Here is a 26,009-nt window from a genome sequence, read left to right on the forward strand (position 1 = left end):
GGCCATTCTCCTGCAACCTCTGTCATTAGCAAGGCATTTTCATCCACAGAACTGCTGCTTACTGGATGTTTTTGTTTTCTGAATTATTCTCTGTAAAGTCTGGAGACTGCTGTGCATGAAAATAGTTTCTGAGATACTCTCACCACCCTGTCTGGTATTAACAATCAGTCCATAGTGAAAGTCACTTGGATCACATTTCTTCCCCATTCTGATGTTTGATCTGAAAAACAACGGAACCTCTTGACTATCTATGCATACATTTATGCATTGAGTTGTTGCCACATGATTGGCTGATTAGATATTTGCATTAACGAGCAGGTGTACTTAATAAAGTGGCCACTGATTGCATATTTCATTGCTTGAAAATCATATCTTGCACCTCTAAAATAATTTATTTTGAAAGATTTTAATCAAGTTGTATCAACAACTTTAAGACTAAAAATTACTGCGGTAAAAATGTTGCCTCTTTGGTTGGAGGTCCACCTCTCAGTAGGTAGATAGTTTCTTTAAGTCCCGCTCAGGAAACTTTGAGCACAGACACTCCTACGCTTTTCTGAACGTTCGCTGGACTGCCAAAGATGCAATCTTTCATTCCAGATGTTAAAGAAAGCTCTGTGGATGTAAAAGATCTATTGCATCTCCTGAAGGGCATTGGAAGCATTCAAAAGATTACCTGGTTATTGTCACACTGCTGTCTCTGACTTTTGACTGAATGCAATTTGGTGTACCATTTTAGTAATAGAGAATGCAGTTACAAATGTGCTTTACTGTATAGTATTTGTGGTACTTGCAATCAATGTATCAAAGTAAGTTTCTTTCTCGCTGAGTGAAGCTGTCAGCCATACTTCACATGGACTTCAATTCAGTTCACTGACATCTCAGCTCCAGCCTTGCATTATCATTTTGAAGGGCAGCATTCCTTTCTTTCTGCAGGTGATGTCTTTCAAAAGATTGTTGTCCACACTTTAACCTCAGAGAGCACTGACCTAAAGCAGGAAACCGTATTTGCTCCTTGTCATCCTCCTCTGAATCTGTTTTTCATGCCTTTGTGCCCCTCCCCAATGGCAATGCCTGGCTGGGGTGACAATTCACAAAATTATTAGCCATTGTTCCCATTTAGACTCTTCAAAAGAGCCCTTTCAAGCTGTAGTTGTACCAACGAGAATCACGTGCAGACTGGCATTCAGTAGCCCTTGAGTCCAGCTGTAAAAAATCAGCTGTAGAGGTGTTCTGCTCTATTGTTATTTAAATGCATATGATCAAAATATTTTATATTTGAAACGATAACCAAATTCCAATTCAGAGGCATTTAGGCAAATTCCGCAGAAACCATTTGTGTACTAAACAAGTTACAAAGCTTGGTTTGTCAAGGAAATTATTTCCTAATAGAACTGAGGCAGAAGCAGGAGAGGGAGAAGACTTCTCTCAAGTGCAGGATCCTATGGATTGTACCCGGTTAATCATCACAATCCTGAGAACGAATCCTCTGTAAATAGGATTCCATCCATAGAGTGTACTAGTTCACCCTCAGCAGAACCTGCACCTATTCTAGACGACTATGGTTACTTTCATGACTTATCAGGGTCTCGTATATCTGTTAGTTGGATTGTAGTCTAATTCCACCCTTGCCTGTCAGAAGTGCAGGACCTTGGCTTAAAAATGAATGGGGTATAAAACTATAGCCTTATCCACATCTCAATGGGTTCATGAGCTTTATCTGTGATTGGGCATAACTAAATAATGTTGTGCAGATATTTGTTCTAGAAAATCATTTAGTGAATGTGAAATAATTTTAGGATTGATTATTTTCAATTAGAATATTCTTCATTAGACTGAGACTGACATATGTATACAACAAATGGCTACCCAGTTATCCGGGAATCTTAAAGAGTCACCTTGGTTATTCAACAGTCACAAGAAAATCAACCTGCAGATATCTCAGATGTTGATGCTTAATGAATATTTAGAAATACATCCTAATCAAGTTTTATACAACTATTAAATGATTATAATTGCCTATATCCTATTCTTGTACTAAGGTTGTAGCCCTGAAACCCAGGCACTTTGGTAATACACCACACCACAACAACTGTTGTAACGGTGTAATCCCAATGTCTTGTGATATAAGGCACGGTGTGCTGATGAAGGACACCAGCAGTCTGTCTCCTGGTTAGGTTGGCTTCAAGCAGCATTCTCCCATGACATTTCGACACTCCTTCCAATTGTCACACCGACCTGTCTCTCCTGTCCCTTTTCCATTCCTACAGTAAGACCAAATGCAAACAAGAAGAACAACACCACATTCCAATGGTGTGAACATAAATTTGCCAATTTTGGGTAACCAACTCTATTTACCTTTGTTCTCTTTGGTTCTCTCTCCCTTTGATCACCTTTTCCATTCCCACCTTCCCCCGACTCCAACATTTCCTAGATTTGTTACCTTGGCCCCTGGTCCCATCTGCTCATTACCTATCTACCTGGGTTTCTTCTCTTTATGCCGAACTTTCTAGTCCCTTCACCCATTAGGTTTTATTTGCCCATCGTTCCTCCCTTATAAATTGCACATCACCTTCCAGCCTTTGTTTCTACTTTCATCCTCCCCTGCCACACCCTGGCTCCACTTTCTCATTTGTTCTTCTGTATCTGTTTCCACCTGCCTCAGTCTCAAGACTTCCCCTCCATTACTTGTTTCCGTCTGCCTATCAGCCTCCAATTCACTTGGATCTGCTTGTCACCTACCAGCACGTGTCTCTCCTGCCCCTCTCATCTCTCTATGCTGGGTATCTTGCCTCTACACTCTCAGTCCTGTTGCTGGGTCTTGACTTGAAACATTGACCATCCCTTTGTATCCTCAGCTGTTGCTTGACTTGCTGTGTTCCTCCAGCAATTTACTGTTTTTCTCTTAAATCTAATCACTATGACTACATCAAGAAGTTTATCTAAAGAGTTTTGGCTTGATGTCAGAGAGGACCATATTTTTGCTTGAAAATTAAGATTTAAAATAGTTTTGCTTATTTACTTTGGGTATTAATCTTGTTTATTGTTCTACCTCTGCTCTGATAGTTGTTGAAACAGAACTTTTTCTGATATTTGTATGAGGAAATTAGTTTACAGAGTTCTATGAGGCTTTCATGGGTTAAACAATTGCTGTTCAGACTCTGCTGCTCAGCAGATTTAAATACAGTGGTGAGGGACAAATGTGGCAGTACCACCAAATAATGCCTGGTATTTCCTCCTGATGGCATGCTACAATTTGTTTTTGTGCAGTTAATTAATCAGCTGCTTTCTGGCATTGTAAAGAGATTTGGTATTTGGCACTGTCACTTTTTACAATGGATGTATTAATATATTGCTGAGTACTTGACATGGAATGGCAGAACTACAGAAATCTAATGGGAGTAGAGTTTCTGAAGACTATTTGAAGAGTGTTTTATTAAAGTAGCACATTCCTGCTTCAGAGCTGTGAGAAACCTGATCCACATAAGTACAAGTGATAGCACAAGGCAATTATTTTCCTTGTACACCATCCATCCTAGAGAGAGATAATTCAATTATGATTAGAAATAGAGTGAAAACACTAACAATAATCTATTGGTGGAATTAAATACATTTCTTGTAAACAATGTAAAGAAGTGAATGTTAAGATTGACTAAATTTTTAGTCAGCATGTTCTAATTCAAGTATTGTGGTAAGCAACTTCTTAACTCTCATCCATTTTATTTACGTAGAGCCATTTCATTATGTGGTATAATTCTTCCTTTGGACATCTTTTCACCCTTTCTAATTATGAACCTGCTCCTCTCTTTCAGAATTCCTTATATGCTATTGGAAATCATGAGTTGGGAGTTGCCGAGGAAGGAGATGAACTTACATCCATTTGAAGCTGCCTTGAATTTTGTCCAAATTAAGGATGGATTTGGAAAGTAACTTCATCTGCTGTCCCAAACACAAGAAAGTCTGCGGATGCGGGAAATCCAAAGCAACACAGACAAAATACTGGAGGGGCTCAGCAGGTCAGGCAGCAACTATGGAAATGAATAAACAGTCAACATTTCGGGCTGAGACCCTTCTTCAGAACTGAGAAGAAAAGGGGGAAGGTGCCAGAATAAAAAGGTGGAGGGAGGGGAAAGAAGCTCGCAGGAAGGTGATAGGTGAAGCCAGGTGGGTGGGAAAGGTCAGGGGCTGGAGAAGAAATAATCTGATAGGAGAGAAGAGTGGACCATAGGGGAAAGGGAAGGAGAAAGGACCGAGGGGGAAGTAATAGCAGGTTAGAAGAAGTGAAAGGAGTGTTGGGAGCGGGGTGGACTTTGTTTACTGGAAGGAGAAATCAATATTTATGCCATGAGGTTGGAGGGTAACCAGACGGGATATTAGTTGTTGCTCCTCTACACTGAGGGTGGTCTCATCTTGGCGCAAGAGGAGGCCATGGAGCAACACATCAGAATGGGAATGGGAATTAAAATGTTAGGACACTGGGAAGTCCCGCTTGTGGCAGATGGTGTGGAAGTGCTCAATGAAGCAGTCCTCCAATTTATGATGCCCTCACCAATGTAGAGGAGGCTGCATTGGGATCACTGGACACAGTAGACAACCCCAGCAGTTTCACAGGTAAAGTGCTGCCTCACCTGGAAGAATTGTTTGTGGCCTTGAATGCAGGTGAAGGAGTAGGTGTAGGGGCAGGTGTAGCACTGAGGGAGGTTAGTGGGGAAGACGAATGGACAAGGGAATCGTGGAGAGAGTGAACCCTGCGGAAAGCGGGGGATGGTAAGGTAAAGATACGTCTGGTAGTGGGATCCTTTTCGAGATGGCGGAAGTTGTGGAGGCTGATGGGATCGTAGGTAAGGACAAGAGAAACTCTATCACTATTGAGGCAGAGGGAAGATGGGGTGAGTGTAGGTGTATGGGAAATTGAGAACATGGGGGTGAGGGCAGCATCAGTAGTAGAGGGAGGGAAACCTCATTCTTTAAAGGAGGAGGACATCTCTGATGTCCTGGAATGGAAAGCCACATTATGAGAACAGATGCAGCAGAGGCAAAGAAGCTGGGCAAAGGGAATAGCATTTTTACAGGAGATAGTGTGAGAAAAGGTATAGTCGCGATCTGCTGTCAGCAAGAGTGACTGTTATTCACTGGCTGCTCAGTTTTTACCTCTTTGCTTTGTCACTTTGTGGTTGTTTAATTATTGTTCTGTGTTGGTATTAACCTACACTTTGGTAAATATGATAGATTCACCACATTAATATGCTCTGTTTGTTCATTTGCTAACCTTAAGATAATTCAGAAGAATGTGAATGTATAGATAACTAAACACAATCACATAGACAATATAAATCAAAATTAATTCTTCCATGTAAACAAGTTCAGTAATTCAGTACTATTCTTTGCAAGTCCAGTTAGAGTTGTGAAATTGGTAAGAAACTTCCAGCTCCTAACAATTTAAGCACGACAGATTTTATCAACTCAGCTGGTATTGATCATCAAAGAATTTAACAGACCAAACTTCCTATTTCATCCACACAATTAACCATAATATCTATGGTACTTTCTGTAATTGTGAAATAACTTTCAAAGAATACCATTTATGTTCACCACAGCAGCACCTCAACTATTTCCTTTGACAGCTCACATTTTTCTCAACCAATTGATTAATTTTAAGATGTATTCTTTATTGCTTTACAAACAAAAGCTGCAACCATTTTGCACCCAATAAACACATGACAGGGGTGACATATTAATCTCTTTTCAGGGGGCAATGCAGTATAGAAAAATGCAATTCCTGTTGGAGTCTCACAGCTCAAAGTCGACACAGGTGGCAGGCACTGCACCCTACCCATTCTCCTTCAATTGAAATCAATGGAAAAAAATACAGGGGAGATGCATGTGTCCATTTTGCTGCCTTCCTTTTTATATCTCCACTGGAATTGCTGTTTTTCTTTCTTCACCTAGTAGATGCATAGCGTTAGAATAGAGGGCAAGAGATTTGGAGGAGATTTTATGAATGATTTTTTTCTCTGCTGGAGAGTGGTTAGAATTTGGAACACACTTTCTGAGGAAGTGATGGAGACAGGTACTCAAACAAAGTAGAAGTATCTGATGAACACTTGAATAGGACCAGCTACTGATAAATGGGATTAATATAGATGGGCATTTGACGGTCAGCATGGAAAGAACAGGCTACACGGTCTATTTCTGTGTTGTCTATGTTATTTGTCAGTAAAAATTCCATCTTTGCATCAATGCCAAGCTGTGTTTCAATTGCTGGAATGAGTCTTTAGATACATTATCAACTGTATGTGTAGTGTTAAAGCAAACTTAGATTAAGTTTCAAAATTAATTCAAAGTGACATGGGAAAATGTGTCCATCTTATCAAGTGAACTAAGTAAAACATTTAACCCCTACCAGTGTTAAGAATGTTTTCTATTGACTTCCTAGAATATTATCAGAAAAGGCCCATTTGTAAAAATCATCAAACATAAAAGCAGTGCCACTTTATGAAAAACAACCAGCCTTGCAAATCTCCTTTACACTTCCCTCTTTCACCTCTATGCCCTCTTGTATTTACATTTTCACACTGGGTAAAAGGCTCTGGCATCCATGCAAACTATGCTTCTCATAATTTTATATGATACTAAAAAAATCCAATCATTCTAAGTTCATCCAACCTCTTCTTAAAGCTGCTACTTTCCAGTTTAGGTAGCATCTTGGTGACCCTGCTTTGCAATCGTTCCAAAGACACCACATCCTTACTGTACTGCTGCAATCAGTATTCCATACAATGTTCCATATGTGACCTAATATAAGTTTTACACAAATGCAACTGTATTTGCCAACTTTACTGCTCAGTGCCTCAACGGATGAATGCAAGAATGGTGTACACTACTGCTCTATCCACTTAGCTTGCCACTTTCAAGGAGCTATAGATTAGACCCCCCCCCCCCACAAGATCCCTCTATACATCAATGCTCCTGAGGGTCTTTACATTTGCTATATTATGCTTTTTTCTCATATTTGACCCTCCAAAAGTGCAATATCTCACATTTGTCCAAGTGAACTCCATCTGCCATTTCTCCACCAATCTGATCTATATCCCGCTGAATCCTCTGACAATCATCCTCATTATCCACATCGGCCAATGTTTGTATTTCCTACTAACTTACTAACCAGCACATCACTGTTTGCTATCTACCAACTGACCAAGTCACTATGGATCCCACACATCTTAATGTTCTGGACCAAGAAGAGAACTTGCTGAATGCTTTACTAAACCACGTAGGCAACATTCACTGCCCTATCCTCATCAAAAACTTTCATCACCCACCTCAAAAATCTCAATCATGTTTGTAAGACCTTGTCTGCCCCAAACAAAGCAATGGAGACGATCCATAGCAAGACCTTGCTTTTCCAAATGAGAGTATGTACCATCCCTAAGAATACTTTCCATTAAGTTCCATATAATTGATGAAAGGCTTATGCCCTATACTTTCCTGGAGTGCCCTTCTTAAACAGAGGAAAACTCTGGCTCTTCTCCAGTCCTCTGGAACGTCACCTGTGTCTAAAGAGGGTATAAAGATCACTACCAAGGCTCCAGCAATCCCTTCTCTTATCTCTCTCAATGACATAGGATAGATCCCATTGGGAGATACAAGAGACTGCAAATGCTAGAACCTGGAGCAACAAGCAATCTGCTGGAGGAACTCAGTGGGTGGAAATGAGTTGTCGATGTTTCAGGTCAAAACCCTGCATCAGAACTCCTATGTTCTTAGAGAGAACCAACTCCTCAATGATAGCAACATGTCCTAGAGTAGTGATTCTCAACCTTTTTTTGGCCACTGCCCCCTTGGGAGCTCTTCTCAGGTTCCAGGGCCGCCCTTTCAAACAGGGATACAACACGACCAGATAGACAGAAAATCATTTATTATTGAACACCAAGATGGTCCCCTTCAAATGTACCAGGGCCCCCAAGGGGGCCATATGGCCCCCGTTGAGAATGGCTGCCCTAAAGTATCAGCATCCCCTTCCCTTTTCTCACGGTGTTCCGCATCCTTCTCTTTGGTGAATACCGAAGCAAAGTGCTCATTTCGTACATCACACTCTCCCTTTGGCATCAGGCATAAATTCCCTTCATTATCCAACCCTTAGCTCCCTAGCTACCACCTTGTTTTTAATGTATGTGTAAATGCCTTGGGACTTTTCTTAATCCTACTGTCCTTAGACACCTCATGACTTGTTTTAGCTCTCCCGATCCGCTCTTCATGCTCTCTATTACTTCTTTTATATTCCTCCTCCAATTTTATAGTCCTCCTCCAATTTCAATTTCCCAAACCTCACATATGCTTCCCTTTTCTTTTTGACCAAAATCTGCAACATCTCTCATCATCCAAGGATCCTCAACCTTGCATTCCTTCTTTTGCCTGCATATTAGTCCTGACTTCAGACTCATTGGCCTTTAAGTGACTCCCACAGGTTAGATGTGAATTTAACCAATAACAGCCACTCGCTGCTCTCTGCAGTTCCTGCCTAATACTACTGTATTGTAATTAGCCTTCCCCCAATTTAGCAGTTTCCCCTAAGTCCTTTTGATGTTAAACCAGCAAATCAGCTGTGTATATTGAAGATCTATGATTTTTTATTATTGTTTGGAATATCAACAAATCCTTACATCCTTTGTCAAAATTAAATACATTAACCAAAAAAAACCTCTCAAGACACTGAACACTTGCTGTATTTAATATTCTGCATATTTGAGGCACAAAATGTCCTAAGCTTTATGTCAACATTTTTTTTTCTTTTTAAGCCTCTTCACTTTCACAATCTACTCTAAAACAAAGAACATAAACCTGTGCAGCACAGAACAGGCCATTTGGCCCATGATGTTGTGCCAAACTAATTAAGCCAATGACATCTAATCTCTTCTCCTGGTCTATAGTTCACACCCCACCATCTGCTATGTGAAAAAACACTTGCCCCACACATCTGCTTCTGAACTTGTCCTCTCTCACCTTAAATGCATGCCCTCTAGCATTAGACATTTTGATCTTGGGAAAAATATACCAGCTGTCTATGTATACCATGCATAATTTTGAACATGTCTCCCCCAAACTCCTGTTCAAGAGAAAACAACCCTTGTTAAAGATCATAAGACATTGGAGCAGAATTAGGCCATTTGGCCCATTGAATCTCCTCTGCCATTTGATGATAGCTGATTTATTTTCCCTCTTATCCCCGTTGTCCAGCCTTATTCCTATAAACTTTCATGCCCTGACTAATCAAGAACCAATGAATCTCTACTTTAAATATACGCAATGACTTGGCCTCCACAGCCACCTGTAGCAATGAATTCCACAGATTCACCACCTTCTGGCTCATGAAATTCCTCCTCATCTCTGTTGTAAATGGACATCCCACTATTCTGAGGCTGTGCCCTTTGGTTCTAGACTCTCCCATTAAGTGAAACATTCTCTCCACGTCAATTCTAAAAGGCTTTTCAATATTTAGTTTTAATGAGATCCCCCATCATTTTTCTAAACTCCAATGAGTACAGGCCTAGAGCCATTAAACACCTCTCACATGTTAATTCTTTCATTCCTGGCAACACACACCAAATGCTGTAGGAACTCAGCAGGCCAGGCAGCATCTACGGAAAAAAGTACAGTCGCTGTTTCAGGCCAAAACCCTTCAGCAGGACTCGGATTTCCAGCACCTACAGATTTTCTCTTGTTTGTTCTTACATTCCTGGGATCATTCTTGTAAACCTCCTTTGTTAGATAAGGGACCCAAAACTGCTCATAATATTCCAAATGTGATCTGACCAATGCCTTATAAAGACACAGCATTACATTCTTGCTTTTATATTCTAGTTCTCTCAAAATGAATGCTAACATTGCAGTTGTCTTTCTTACTAGCAGCTGAACCAGCAAGTTAACCTTTGGGGAATCCTCCACTGGAACCCCCAAGTCCCTCTGCACCTCTGATTTATGACTTTACTCCCTATTTAGAAAATAATCTCTGCCTTTATTCCCTCTATCAAAGTGCATGACCACTTTGTCCAATCTCTCCTTATACCACATACCCTGTAATACGGGCAGCATCCTGGTAAAACTCTTACAGCACATACACTGTAGTACGGGCAGCACCTTGGTAAACCTCTTCTGCATCCTCTCCATAGCCTCCATGTCCTTCCTATAATGGGGCAATACCCCAGATGCAACTTGATGAAGGTTTTTTAAAGCTGCAACATAACTTCCTGACTCTTGACAACAGGAATTCTGCAGATGCTGGAAATTCAAGCAACACAGATCAAAGTTGCTGGTGAACGCAAACAACAGTCCTGACGAAGGGTCTCAGCCTGAAACGTCGACTGTACCTCTTCCTAGAGATGCTGCCTGGCCTGCTGTGTTCACCAGCAACTTTGATGTGTGTTCCTGACTCTTGAACTCAATGTTTCGACCAATAGAGCATACCATACACCTCTTACTGTCCAACAATGTATGCGACTACTCCAGGGGGCTACAGACTTGGACCCCAAGATCCTTCTCCTTCAAGATAACCAGTTAATGAGTTCCACAGCTGCCATTTGGGATTTGACCTTATGCCTCTGGATTGATTGTTTAGATTACCAGTTTGATAACTTTACTGCTTCACCACCACCACAGCCTCTGCCACACAGATCATGTTGTTATTTCTATTAGAGTATATTGCTTCACACAAACTTTATCTGGATCTTCTCTGGCATATTATTCCATGGTCCACTATCCATTCCTAAAATAACCCTTCTTCGGTCCTTTACCTCTTTAACCTATCATCTCTCATCCTCACTTTTCCCCTCACCGATCATCTTGTATTCCCTTCCCTCCTCCCCCACCTTCTTATTTTGGCTTCTGTCCTATTTCTTTCCTGTCCCGATCGAGGGTCTCAACCCAAAACTTCGGCTGTTAATTTCCTTCTGTAGATGCTGCCTGACCTGCTGAGTTCCTCCAGCATTTTTTCTGGGTATTGGTTAACTTGATCTAGCACTTGCCTGCAGCTTTTACTTGTGTCCTGTGGTCCCCTGCTGCTCACCTTACTGTTTATCCCACGATTGATATAGTTTGTAGATTTTGAAATTGTCATAGAGTTGTAGAAAAGAACAGCACACCTTCAGCCCATCGCTTCCATGCCGAAACCATTTAAACTGCCTACTCCCATCAACCTGCACCAGGACCATAGTCCTGTATACCCTACCATCCATGTATATATCAAAACTTTTTAAATATTGAAATTGAACTCGCATGCACCAGTTGTGCTGGCAGCACATTCCACACTCTCACGATCTTCTGAGTGAAGAAGTTTTCCCTCATGTTTCTCTTAAACTTTTCAACTTTCACCCTTAACCCATGACCTCTGGTTGTAGTCCCATCCAATCTCAGTGGAAAAAAGCCTGCTTGCATTTACCCTGTCTATACCACTCATATTTTTGTATACCTCTATCATAGTCATACTTTATTGATCCCGAGGGAAATTGGTTTTCATTACAGTTGCACCACAAATAAATAGTAATAAAACCATAAAAAATTAAATAGTAATATGTAAATTATGCCAGGAAATAAATCCAGAACCAGCCTATTGGCTCAGGGTGTCTGACCCTCCAAGGGAGGAGCTGTAAAGTTTGATGGCCACAGGCAGGAATGACTTCCTATAACGCTCAGTGTTGCATCTCAGTGGAATGAGTCTCTGGCTGAATGTACTCCTGTGCCCACCCAGTACATTATGTAGTGGATGGGAGACATTGACCAAGATGGCATGCAACTTGGACAGCATCCTCCTTTCAGCCACCACCGTCAGAGAGTCCAGTTCCATCCCCACAACATCACTGGCCTTACGAATGAGTTTGTTGATCCTGTTGGTGTCTACTACCCTCAGCCTGTTGCCCCAGCACACAACAGCAAACATGATAGCACTGGCCACCACAGACTCGTAGAACATCCTCAGCATTGTCCGACAGATGTAAAAGGACCTCAGTCTCCTCAGGAAATAGAGACGGCTCTATCAAATCTCCTTTCAATCTTCTATGTTCTAATGAAGGAAGTCATAACCTATTCAATCTTTCCTTATAACTCAGGTCCTCCAGACCCAGCAACACCCTTGCAAATTTCAACTTTATTTACATTTTTCCTGTAGGTCAGTGACCAAAACTGCACGCAATACTCCAAATTAGGCCTCACCAATGTCTTATATAACTTCAACATAACACCCCATCGCCTGTAATCAATAAACATCCCATTCCCATTCTGACATGTCTATCCATGCATCCCATTCCCATTCTGACATGTCTATCCACGCATCCCATTCCCATTCTGACATGTCTATCCACGCATCCCATTCCCATTCTGACATGTCTATCCACGGCCTCCTCTACTGTAAAGATGAAGCCACACTCAGGTTGGAGGAACAACACCTTATATTCCGTCTGGGTAGCCTCCAACCTGATGGCATGAACATCGACTTCTCTAACTTCCGCTAATGCCCCACCTCCCCCTCGTACCCCATCTGTTACTTATTTTTATACACACATTCTTTCTCTCACTCTCCTTTTTCTCCCTCTGTCCCTCTGAATATACCCCTTGCCCATCCTCTGAGTTCCACCCCCCCCCCCGTCTTTCTTCCCGGACCTCCTGTCCCATGATCCTCTCGTATCCCTTTTGCCAATCACCTGTCCAGCTCTTGGCTCCATCCCTCCCCCTCCTGTCTTCTCCTATCATTTTGGATCTCCCCCTCCCCCTCCAACTTTCAAATCTCTTACTCACTCTTCCTTCAGTTAGTCCTGACGAAGGGTCTCAGCCTGAAACGTTGACTGCACCTCTTCCTAGAGATGCTGCCAGGCCTGCGTTCACCAGCAACTTTGATGTGTGTTGTTTGAATTTCCAGCATCTGCAGAATTCCTGTTGTTTGCCCTGTAAGCAATACATTGATTTATGAAGGCCAAAGTGCCAAAAGCTTCCTTTATGGCCCTATCTACCTTTGATACTACTTTCAATGAATTATGTACTTGTATGTCCAGATCCCTTTGTTCTACCACACTCCTCAGTGCCCTACCGTTCACTGTGTAAGACCGACCTTGGCTGGTCCTACCAAAGTGCAACACCTCACACATGTCTGCATTAAATTACATCTCCTATTTTTCATCCCATTTTTCCAGCTGACCTAGATCCCTCTAAAAGATATGATAGCCTTCCTTGCTGTCCACTACACCCCCAATCTTGGTGTCATCCACAAATTTGCTGGTCCAGTTAACCACATTATCATCTAGATCGTTGATATAGATGACAAACAACAACAGACCCAGCACCGATCCCTGTAGCGCACCACTAATCACAGGTTTTCAGTCAGATTACTGCCTCATTTTGAATGCCGAGTGATTGAACCTTCTTGACCAACCTCCCATATGGGACCTTGTGAAATTTCTTGCTAAAGTCCACGTAGACAACATTCACTGCCTTGACTTCACTTACTTTGCTGGCAACTTCTTCGAAAAAATTCTATAAATTTGGCTAGACATGATCTACCACGCATGACGCTATGCTGACTATCCTTAATCAGTCCATGTCTATCCAAATATTTCAAAGGTTTCAAAGGTACATTTAATGTCAGAGAAACGTATACAATATACAGCCTGAAATTCTTTTTCTTTGCAAACATCCGCAAAACAGGGGGGTGCCCCAAAGAATGAATGACAGTTTAATGCTAGAACCCCAAAGTCCTCCCCAGCGCCCCCCTCCCACACGTAAGCAGCAGCAAAGCAATGATCCCCCCTCCTCCACCAGTAAAAAAAGCGTCGGCACCCCCTCCCATCAAGCACTCAAGTGTGCAGCAAAGCATGAGTAAAGACACAGACTTGCAGTACCCCAAAGACTACTCATTCACCAGGTAATTCGAGATACCACAGGCTCTCTCTCTCCCTAATAAGTGAAAAAGAGGTGTCCCCTTTTCACAGCAAGAGGAGGGACATAACAAAACAATTTGCTGATTTATGGTGTTAAAAGTCTGTTATATCGCTTTTTCTGAGCTCTTTGCCCAAAGAACTCGGGTCCAGCAGCCAGCTCTATGCTTTCACTGCTTTCGATCTTCTGTCTCTCAAGACACAACATTTTCCTGCTGAGGCACCAACTTTGAGTCTGCCCGCCTCCAGAGACACGGACTCCCAGAACCCTGAAGGTACACTAGTCTTCTAGGCCATGTCCTTGGTATATTGAATAGTGGCCAGTTGTGAGATCCCCGAGAGTGAATCCCATTCCTGTAAAGAACTGAAGTCAGCATGTAACTCCAGGACAGGGTCTTCAAAAGAACCTCGAAAAGGAAAAATAGATCTCATAAAGATAGAAATACAGCTGTTTCCGAAGATGCAAGCAAAAGAGTCGCTGTTAGGTGCCATTGTCCTGTTAAATATTTACATATCTGGTCCCTTAGAATACCTTCCAACAACTTTCCCACAACAAACATCAGACTCACTGGCCTATAATTTCCTCAGTTATGTTTACAGCCTTTCTTAAAACAGCAGAACAACAGTGGCTATCCTCCAGTCCTCTGGTTCCTCACCTGTCACTAAGGATAATTTAAATATCTCTGCTAGGGCCCCGGCAATTTCTGCACTTGCCTCCTGTAGGGTCCGAGGGAACACCTTGTCAGGCCCTGGGGATTTATCCACTCTGATTTGCCTCAGGACAGCAAACACCTCTTCCTCTGTAACCTGTATATGGTTATAGGGTCCATGAAGTTGATGCCACTTTGCCTCACTTCTATAGACTCTGAATCTATCTCCTGAGTAAATACAGAGGCCAAAATAATCATCTAAGATCTCCCCCCATCTGTTTCGGCTGCATACATGGATGACCATTCTGATCTTCCAGAGGACCAATTTTGTCCCTTGCAATCCTTTTGGTCTTAACATAATCATGGAATCCTTTCGGGTGCTCCTTCACCTTTATCTGCTAAGACAACTTCATGCCTTCTCTTAACCCTCCTGGTTTCTTTCTTGAGTGTCCTTAAACCCCAAGATCTAATTTATTAATATGTAGGTGGCCCTGTGCTGACCTCAAGGAACACCACAGTCTGTTCATTACTAACTTACTATCTACCACTTTAACCAACCTTGTGATCATCTGCCCTAATGTTTCCTCCTTTAGGTCAATGTGAGGTTTTTCAGGGGGCAATAAAGCTCTCATGAAACTTCTTGTGTTTTTTTTAATGTTAAAGAGTGGTCTCCCTCACCTTTGCCCCTCTGACCCACAACACAGGTGCCCCTAGGGCTGTGTCCTAAGCACCCTCCTTTATTCTCTGTATACTCATAACTGTGTCACCATCCACAGCTCCAATCTGCTAATTAAATTTGCTGACGATACTACACTGATTGGCCTAATCTCAAATAATAATGAGGCAGCCTACAGAGAAGAAGTCATCACCCTGACACGGTGGTGTAAAGAAAAGAACTTCCCCATTGATGTCGCAAAAACAAAGGAGCTGGTTGTGGGTTACAGGAGGAATGGAAATAGGCTATCCCTTATTTGACATCACTGGATCTGGGTTTGAGAGCGTGAACAGTTTTAAGTTCCTCAGCATTCACATCACCAAGGATCTCGTGTGGTCTGTACAGCTGTGTGGTGAAAAAGGCAAAACAGCACCTCTTTCACCTCAGACGGTTGAAGAAGTTCGGCATGAGTCCCTAAATCCTATGAACTTTCTATAGGGGCACAATTGAGAGCATCCTGATTGGCTGCATCACTGCCTGATACGGGAACTGTACTTCCCTCAAACGCAAGAATCTGCAGTGAGTGGTGTGGACAGCCCAGCGCATCTGTAGATGTGAACTTTCCACTATTCAGGACATTTACAAGGACAGGTGTGTAAAAAGGGCCTGAAAGATCACTGGGGACCCAAGTCACCCCAACCACAAATTGTTCCAACTGCTACCCTCTGGGAAACAGTACTGCAGCATAAAAGCCAGGACTAACAGGCTCTGGGACAGCTTCTTCCACCAGGTCATCAGACTGGTTAATTCATATTGACACAACTGTATTTCTTTGTTATATTGTTGTACATACTATTTATTACAAATTTCTATAAATTGCACATTGCACATTTAGACAGAGACATAATGTAAGGATTTTTACTCCTCATGTATATGAAGGATGTAAAGTAATAAATTCAATTCAATTCAATTCTATGTTTTACGACATTAAAGTTGTATATAAATAATATGAAAACATCTCCCTTGCATCGTTTCAAAGGGCATTCTTAATTACGGGAGAAGATCTGTAACCTAAGCATGTAGTCACTGGTTAATCAGTTATCTAACATTGGCAGGAAAATTCTGTCATTTGGAACATCATTCACTTAATCTTTTTGGAAACGGCTATAACATTCAGAGTTTTATTGACAAAATTAAATCTCTTCTTTGAAAGTATCTAAGTGGCCCTATCTACTCTGGGATCTGGATTCCATTGGAGAGCAGTGACGCAAAAGCATGAAGTTGTACAAAACGACAAATACTGTATTGAAGCAGTTACAGTTCCTCCTGATGACTGTGTTGTGATAGGCATGATAGAGAGTGGTTACTTTACATCTGACATTGTTGTTCCTGACCTGTGGAGTTAACTGTGCAAACTGCACAGCAGAGATTGATAAGATTTAAATTTCCCAGCAGAGAAATTCACAAAAATTATAAAGTGATTTGAATTCATGGGGTTAAGTAAAGGATTATGTTAAAGTAAAAGTAGTTTTTATTAAGCATTTTTAGCTGAAAGCCAGCCTGAACTTTTACTATGGGTCAGCTGTCTTGATGAGTCATGCAGTTTTCATAAAGTTTAAGTAAAACAAAAGCAGTTTGTTGGACAATAACATAATCGTTCCATGGAAACCACTAGCGATTGTTTTATTTTTGACCAGCCAAGGGTGACTAATTCATCTGGCATCATGTTTCCACATTTACTGTAGTTTTAAGAAGGCAGCAGAAGTCTCAATAATATTAGTTTTGCTGACAGGATTGTTTCTAACATAATTCATTAATCTCATATTACCTGCCATAACTTGGGAAACACATAAATACGAGCAGTGGGTTCGTTGGTCATTGTAGCAACTGGTAAAGGGTCGAATTTTAAACTCTGATGTGATAATCCTGCAGTGAGAGATTCCTTGCTTGATAATAACCACCCTTTAAGTCCAACAGATGCCACATGTTTGATTTGTCATTTTGAACATCGGTCGCCAAAATTATAGTGCTTTTATTCCAAACCATTGGTCCTGACAGATACGGTACAAGCTCTGAGAGGGATGAGAGGTAGAAAAACAAGAGCTAGAAAATAGATTGAGGATAGTAAATCATTAGCACCAGACTATTTTGCAGTAATTTGGTTTAAGTTTTCTTGTTACTCTGAAACAGTAGTGAAAAGCCTTTGTGGTGTATTCTTCCAAAGAATCTTGAAGGTGAATTTGGAAACTTAGCAAAGTCAGAACTCTTAACCGGACAGACTGTGCTTCTCTGATCCAAGCCATTACCCAGAGTTCCAAAGCATATTATAGATTCTGCACTGCAATGATGCCATGGAGTTTGCTTTTTCCCTTCTTTGCTTCTATGTTTTTTTTTCTGGGTGACCCGGAATCTTGTCACCCAGAATGATGTCATTGGAAAATGAATGACAAAATTCTGTTCACAAAGGCTTGATGAGTGTACATAGAAACATAGAAAACCTACAGCATAATACAGGCCCTTCGGCCCACAATGCTGTACTTTGACAATAAAATGAACTTTGAACCTTGAGTGCTAGAATGTACGAGACTAGAAGGTCCATGGTTCAGTTTTTCAAATATTGTCATTCACAAAGCATGACTACATCTCAACTTGCTGTCTGTAAATATCTAAATTCAGATACCCAAATCTGGAAATAAGTGTTACATTATTCAATATCCAGGCATCTGGTCCCTCCTGTATACTAAATTGTTACTTATCCCTGTTCATGATTTGTGAATGACGCCTTACCTAAAATCCCAGCCACTTTACCCCAGCTTAAAAGATCTCAAATTTGTTACAAAATAATTTGCAAGTGAAAACCATATATTGTTGATCATAAACACGAGGAAGTCAGATGCTGGAATTTCAAGCAACATACATAAAAATTGCTGGTGAACGCAGCAGGCCAGGCAGCATCTATAGGAAGCCGTACAGTCGACGTTTCAGGCCGAGACCCTTCATCAGGACATAGTCGACGTTTCGAGCCGAGACATCAACTGTACCTCTTCCTATAGATGCTGCCTGGCCTGCTGCGTTCACCAGCAATTTTTATGTGTATTGTTGATCGTAATGAGTGCTGGAGAAGGGTGAGTGGGCCAAATATTTAGAGTTATACGACTAATTTTACACATCATGCACATTTCCAATTTTGGATTAAACAGATACAAACTCTTCTGCTTGAAATGGATGTCAAGTTAATACTTAAGAGAGCTGTCATTACATCATTTAGAAAATGCATTTTCTGACACTGATTCATGGTGCTTCAAATTAAGAATTACATCAATGATTTGGGGAGTATGATATCTGAACATGAAGAAGGAGTATGATATTTATCCTTCCTTTATTTTATTTTTTATTTTGAAGACTTAGTGTGGAATAGGACCTTCCAGCCACACGGCCCAACACCCACCAATTTAACCCTAGCCTAATCACAGGACAATTTATAATCACCAGTAAACCTAGTAACTGGTGTGTCTTTGGACTGTGGGAGGAAACCAGAGCACCCAGAGGAAACCTTGTGGTTACTGGGAGAACATACGAATTCCGTACAGACGGTGCTGGAATTGAACTCTGAACCCTGACACCCCAAGCTGTAATAGCATTGGACTAAGTGCTATGCTACCATAGCACACACTTCTCCGCTGATGCAGGCTTCAGAGTTATTGTGGAATTTAACATGACACAGCTATTTTTTCATTAGTGGCACAGCTCACACCAATAGTGGATTTGCCTGTGGGACTCATCCGTTGTGACTAGTGAAGTAACAGCTGCATCGGGGGTTTCTGTACCCACCCCCTGCAGCTGAGAACTTACACGGGTTGAGGTGCTCTTAACTTGATTTGCAGAGTCCACTTCCATCAGAATAGATCCAGTGACAAGAAGACAGCCTGTGAAGTCCTGTCAGTGGTACCATAATACCTCGCAGAGCAAAATTAAATTTGCTTCATTCACCAAGATACGACGCATCATATCTGAAAGGTCCTGAGAGCAAAGAGCTGGCTTTGTAGACTAAAGGCCATGATCGGACTTCCCCACACTGCCATCCACTTTTAAGTCTAAACGTTGTTTGATTTGAATCACAATTTTGAACTTTACCATTAAATAGCTGCACAAGATTAACTATATAGTATGGTACTGATTAATTATAATAATTGACCCTGACTACATGGTCTTCTCATTCCAGTGTGGCATGTGGCCAAGTGGTTAGGGCGTTGGGCTCACGATCTGAAGGTCATGGGTTCGGTTTTTGGCCAAGGCAGTGTGTTGTGTCTTTGAGCAAGTCACGTAACCACACAATGCTCCAGTCCACCCAGCTGAAACTGGGTACTGGCAAAATGGAGAAAAGAAGATGAGGAGTCAGAGTTAAAAGGTGGGGGGAGGGGAGGAAGAAACACAAGGTGAAGGGTGAAGCCGGGGTTGGGGGGAGGGGTGAAGTAAAGAGCTGGGAAGTTGATTGGTGAAAGAAGTACAGGGCTGGAGAAGGGGGAATCTGACAGGAGAGGACAGAAAACCATGGAAGAAAGAAAAGGGGGAGGAGCACTAGAGGGAGGTGATGGGCAAGTAAAGAAATAAGGTGAGACAGGGGAAAGGGATTGGGGAATGGTGAGGGGGGCATTACCAGAAGTTCAAGAAATCAATGTTCATGCCATTGGGTTGGAGGCTGGTGGAGCTTTCTGGTGGACAGAGCACAGGTGCTTGGCGAAGCTGTCTCCCAATCTGCGTCAGGTCTCCCTGATAGACAAGAGGTCACACTGGGAACACCGGATACAGTAGATGACCCCAAATGATTCACAGGTGAAGTGTCGCCTCACCTGGAAGGACTGTTTGAAGCCCTGAGTGCGAGTGAGGAAGGAGGTGTAGGGGAAGGTGTAGCACTTGTTCTGCTTGCAAGGATAAGTGCCAGGAGAGAGATCAGTGGGGAGGGACGAATGGACAAGGGAGTCACGCAGGGAGCGATCCCTGTGGGAAGCAGGAATTAGGGGTGGGCAGGAGGGAAAGTTGTGCTTGGTGGAGGGATCCCATTGGAGATGGTGGAAGTTACAGAGAATTATATGCTGGATGCAGAGGCTGGTGGGATAGTAGGAGAGGGCAAGAGGAACTGGTGGGGTTTTGGGAGGATGGGTGAGGGCAGATGTGCACAAAATGGAAGAGCTGTGGTTGAGGGCAGTATTGATGGTGGAGGAAGGGAAGCCCCTTTCTTTGAAGAAGGAGGACATCGCCTTCGTTTTGGAATGAAAAGCTTCATGCTGACAGCAGATGCAGCAGAGATGGAGGGATTGAGAGAAGGGAAGTGCATTTTTACGAATTACAGGGTGGGAAGAGGTATAGTCCAGGTAGCTGTGAAAGTCAATTGGTTTATAATAGACATCAGTAGATACTCTGTCTCCAGAAATAGAGGCAGAGAGATTGAGAAAGGGGAGGGAGGTGAGGGAAATGGACCAGGTAAATTTGAGGGCAGGGTGGAAGTGTGTTGAGAAGCCTCTTCTCAAGGACTGGTGTTCCAGAATGCCTAGTCAGAGACAATGGACCACATTTTGTGGCAGAACAGTTTCAGTCATTCTTCAAAATGAATGCAGTAAGACATACTACCTGCACCATACCACCGCTCCAGTCCACCCAGCTGAAAATGGGTACCGGCAAAATGCTGGGGGTTAACCTCGCGATAGACTGGTGTCCTGTCTGGGGGTGGGGGAGTCTCATACTCTCAATCGCTTCACACCACGGAAATTGGCCTGATGAGCCTATAAGGCTCGGGACAGACAGGGCCCAAAAATGTCCTTCCAGATGAAGCAACACTTCACCTGCAAATCTGTTGGAATTGTCCACTGTAACCACTGCTCCCAATGCAGCCTCCTTTACATCAGTGAGACCCAACATATATTGGGACTGTTTTGTCAACCACCTCTGATCCAGAATTTCCCAGTAGCCAACTATTTTAATTCCATTCCCATTCCTGCTCTGACACGTCAAATTCAAAGCAAATTTATTGTCAAAGTAGATATACGTCACCATATGCAACCCTGAGATTCATTTTCTTGCGGGCATACTCAGTTACTCCAATAACTATAATAGAATCAATGAAAGACCACACCAATAGGGCAACAACCATTGTGCAAAAGATAACAAACTGTGCAAATACAAAAAGAGAGAAGAAATAATAATAATAGTAATAATTAATCAATAGATACTAAGAACATGAGTCCTTGAAAGTGAGTCCAAAGGTTTTGGGAACTGTTCAGTGATGGGGCAAGTGAAGTTATCCCCTCTAGTTCAGCAGCCTGATTGTTGAGAGGGAATAACTGTTCCTGAACCTGGTGGTCTGAGTCCTGAGGCTCCTGAACATTTTTCCTGATGGCAGCAGCAAGAAGCCAGCATGTCCTGTGTGGTGGGGATCTGTGATGATGGATGTTACTTTCCTGCACTAACACTCCATGTAGATGTGCTCAGTGGTGGGAAAGGCACTACCCTTGATGGACTGGGCCATATCCACTACTTTGGGTAGGATTTTCTATTCAAGGGCATCGGTGTTTCCATATCAGGCTGTGGTGCAGCCAGTCAATATACTCCCCACCATACATCTATAGAAGTTTGTCAGAATTTTAGATGTCATGTCAAACTTTCACAAACTTTGTAAGGAAGTAGAGGCACTGCTGTGCTTTCTTCATAATTGCACTTACATGCTGGACCCAGGTCAGGTCCTCCGAAATGATAACACTGAGGAATTTAAGCAATGCACACAAAATGCTGGAGGAATTCAGCGGGCCAGGCACCATCTATGGAAAAGAGTACAGTCAACTTTTTGGGCTGAGACCCAAACATTTTGTATGTGTTTCTCTGGATTTCCAGCATCTGCAGATTTTCTCTTGCTCAGGATGGAGGAATTTAACTTTGCCATATCTCTCCACCTCTGATCCCCCGATGATCATGGACCTCCTGTTTCCTCCGCCTGAAGTCAATAATCAGCTCCCTGGTCTTGTTCGCACAGAGTGAGAGGTTGTTGTTGTGGCACCACTCAGCTAGAGTTTCAATCTCTCCTGTATGCTGATTCACCACCACTTTTGATTCAGCCTACAAAAGAGGTGTCGCCAGCAAACTTAAATATGGCATTGGAGCTGTGCTTGGCTGCGCAATCATAGGTGTAAAGTGTAAGTGTATGTTGGTCCATGGCCTCCTCTTCCACCACAACAAGGCCACTCTCAGGTTGGAAAAGCAACACCTCATATTCCATCTTGGTAGCCTCTAACCTAAAGGCACGAATATCGATTTCAACAACTTCCAGTAATCTTTTCCTCTCTCTGCTCTCTTCAATTCCCCTCTCTTTCCTCTTCTCCTGACCCAGGAGACCCCTCTTCCTTCCCTTTCTCCCTTTCCTATTCCTTCTCCAGCTATTTGCTTTTTCACATATCATCTCCCAGCCTCTTATTGCATTCCCCCTCCCCAACCCACCTGGCATCTCCTATCACCTTCTAGCTTCTCCTCCCCCACCCACCTTCTTATTCTGGCACATTCCCCCTTCTTTTCCTGTCCTGATGAGGGGTGTCAGCCTGAAACATTCATTTCCATAGATCCTGCTGAGTTCCTCTGGCATTTTGTGCCTGTTGCCCTGGATTTCCAGCATCTGCAGAATTTCTTCAGTTTATAATTTGCTATTCAGAGGTTCCTGCTGCGCCTAATTTAATTGCATTCATCCGTTATCTAGAAATGTTCTCATAGCTATAAAACAAATCAAACATTTCTGTCTTACAAGCCAGTCCAAACCACTATGATATATAAAATTGATATTATATGAAATAACAATTAAATTGTTAATACTGTCTCCTAACAACTGAAAACATTATGAAGGTGAACCCGCGACGTTTTACCATTGAGACTAATTGGCCAATTTGAACAAGGCTGTCCTTACATGGGCTCCGTTCTGCCTTTCTGCGAGTTGGCAGCAGAAGCTACTATTCCTCATTTCACCCCACCCATAATATTAAACACCTGTGCAGCCGGCGTTGTCTTTTAGCACTTGTGACAAACTGGTTGAGAGCAGCTGCAAGTAATGAAAAGAATCAGCTGCTGATTCTACAGAGCTTTAAGACACAATATCTCCACTTCTCCAATACGACTCAACTGTAACACGTACTGTATCTTCAGTCTCGTGAAGTGCTCCGGGTTGCTTTGTTTCAAATTAACTGTCCAATAAATTTAGAGAGGGACCGATGAATTTGTAAGAACTCTTTCATTTACTGGGATTTACATAAAATGAACTGTTTTATCTGTTCGTCCATCACATTTCTTCCTCTTAAAAGCGACAGATTTCAGTATTACAAGGCAATAAATTTTTTTTTTGGGGGGGGTTTAATAGGGAGGCTGCAGGTTAACTCTGAAATTGCGGGCTTCGACATTCACGTCTGTTGAACTGTAGAATTTATTATAGAGTTTCAGAATGTTTTCGTACAGCTCATACTAAGGCAACGTTTATTTTCCAGGCTCAATGATCCAGCGTCAAAGGTAACTTTTGAAAATAAGAATAACAAGTTAATGGATTTGGTAGTTTCAAGGTAAGCAAAGCTCTTTACTATTTCATACCTAAGGGTTATTTTGTTGCACCTTTATTTATGCATTTTGTATGCAGAGTGAGCGGGTGTTCAATTAAACAATTATCCTCGGAAAATCGGAATGCACTATTACTGTTTATCGGACTGAATGCAAATATCCCAGATAGTTACCGGATTTTAGGGGTTCGTTCACTTATCCATAGCTCTTCGATATTTCACATCATATCTTTGAGCACATGATACATCACATGAGCCACAAAATAATCTGAAATGTTTAATTTTAAACTAAAATGAGAAGATAATAAAACATTGTGAGCGTTTGTAGAGTAAACTGGTCTGATCCTTTGGGTCACAAGGGTAGCGAACTTGCATAACCCAATTAGTTGAATTTAAGCTGACATTGTCGCTGGTGACGCCTTGATGAATCGTGTTTATTTTGTAGCCCATGAACAATTGTTAAATCTTTTTAAACATGTGGCACGCGTTAAGGTTAACTGTTCTATAGTGTGTTATATTTAGGACTCAGTTTCTACCTTCCATGGCAATAGTAGCGACTTTGCATTTCCTTCTGTTCTACGCTCTGGAATACGGAATTATTTGCCTGCTTCAATGATGATAGGAATTTTTCCCCGATTGGAGAGCGAGTATCTAACTGATGCAGAGCACTGATCTAGTATTTCTAGTGACAAATGTAGAAGACAGATTAGGTTGTTTTAAACCGTTCTTGATTTTTGACTAGAATACGCTGCTTACCTAAAGTTCTTAAATTTACCGAGACGATCCTGGATTTCGGAGAGTGGTCATTCCGGTTACGTTTCACTATTCAACGGGCCCGGTCATGATACCCATTAATACGTTAGTCGGGGCCTGACACTAAAACGGAAGCGGGGCTGTTTACCAGTACCACGGGGTATTTGTATCCCTATGTTGTTACCATACTTCAGTGTAAAGACGCTGGGAACAGTTCCCCGTGGCTACAATAGGAATGTTTGAGCCTGGATAAAACTAGCAGCAGGTGGGTGAGCGTAGTCCAGAATCAGTCTTTAAAAAAGGATTCCTAGAGGGTTTCCACAAATGAGATTACTTCCAGCTGATATCCCCATTGACAGGATTTTCTTTTTGAGCCTCAATTACTCTATTCTATTCGCCACATCTTCTCTCCAAATGCTTAGGATTTTTTAAGAGTAGCCTCGGCATTGAACAAAATGTAAATTAAAAGGAGTCGAGACATAAAATGCTCTCCTGTCCTGACCTCCTCTCATTCTTTCTCTGGTTTCGAGGGAACATTGTTGTGAGATTGCTAAAGATCTAAGTGGTGTGCAATGTTCCCTCTAATTTGTAATAACCAGTCTGTGCAAAAATCTTGTGCTGTGTAGTGTTTTTTTGCCCAGTGACAACATGTTTAACTGAATAAAGGCATCCGTTAGTCTTGTGAAACCATGGATCTGCGCCTGGAAAGTCTTCACTCTCCAGGGTGCAGGCCTGGGCAAGGTTGTATGGAAGACCAGCAGTTGCCCTTGCTGCAAGTCTCCCCTCTCCAGGAAACCAATGTTGTCCAAGGGAATGGCATTAGGACCCATACAGCTTGGCACCGGTGTCATCGCAGAGCAATGTGTGATTAAGTGCCTTGCTCAAGGACACAACATGTTCCCTCGGCTGGGGCTCGAACTCACTGAATAATTTGTTCAAAAAAAAAACAGTATAAATAAGCCAGTTCTAAAATCTGTAGACAAATCAACACTAACTCCACATTGTCAACACTGTCCACAACAGAAATTGGAGAAGTAAATGTGATTGTGTACGATCATGAAAGATACTTGACAGGCCAATGAGGTAGAGGGTGACAACCTTTTGTGCGCAGTTTAAAATGCCTTTGTGCACTAGTAGCAAAAGATGTATGCGCACACACCTTAGGGAACTTTGGCCTTGTAGCTTTTGATTTACAGATCTCTAAAACCATCTGTACATGTCTCCAAGCATACCAAATGATGAAACAGATGGTAAAATTTACAACATAAATCCAAAGAGGCTACTTAGAAATCAGTTAAAAGTTGTACAGGTAATAGGCTTTCTTGTGTGGTTGAAGATTCTATGGATCTCTACACTCTGCTAATAATAAGTTTTCATTCCTTTCTTTCCCCAATAAGAATAACAACTCCTTTTAGAATAACAACTCCTTTTAGAATAACAACTCCTTTTAGCTCAA

General features: G+C 42.0%; 1 long non-coding RNA gene across 1 annotated transcript in view; it reads left to right on the forward strand.

Annotated features, from left to right (window-relative positions):
• Nucleotides 1-26,009, forward strand: part of LOC140205220 (uncharacterized) — a 109,304-nt gene that overhangs the window by 33,814 nt on the left and 49,481 nt on the right. The window contains exons 2-3 of the long non-coding RNA XR_011887788.1: nt 3,810-4,013; nt 23,735-23,806. This is a non-coding gene — a long non-coding RNA (uncharacterized lncRNA). The remainder of the gene's footprint in view (nt 1-3,809; nt 4,014-23,734; nt 23,807-26,009) is intronic.

The sequence above is a fragment of the Mobula birostris genome, chromosome 11 (assembly GCF_030028105.1).
Source record: "Mobula birostris isolate sMobBir1 chromosome 11, sMobBir1.hap1, whole genome shotgun sequence".
Taxonomy (NCBI): Eukaryota; Metazoa; Chordata; class Chondrichthyes; order Myliobatiformes; family Myliobatidae; genus Mobula; species Mobula birostris.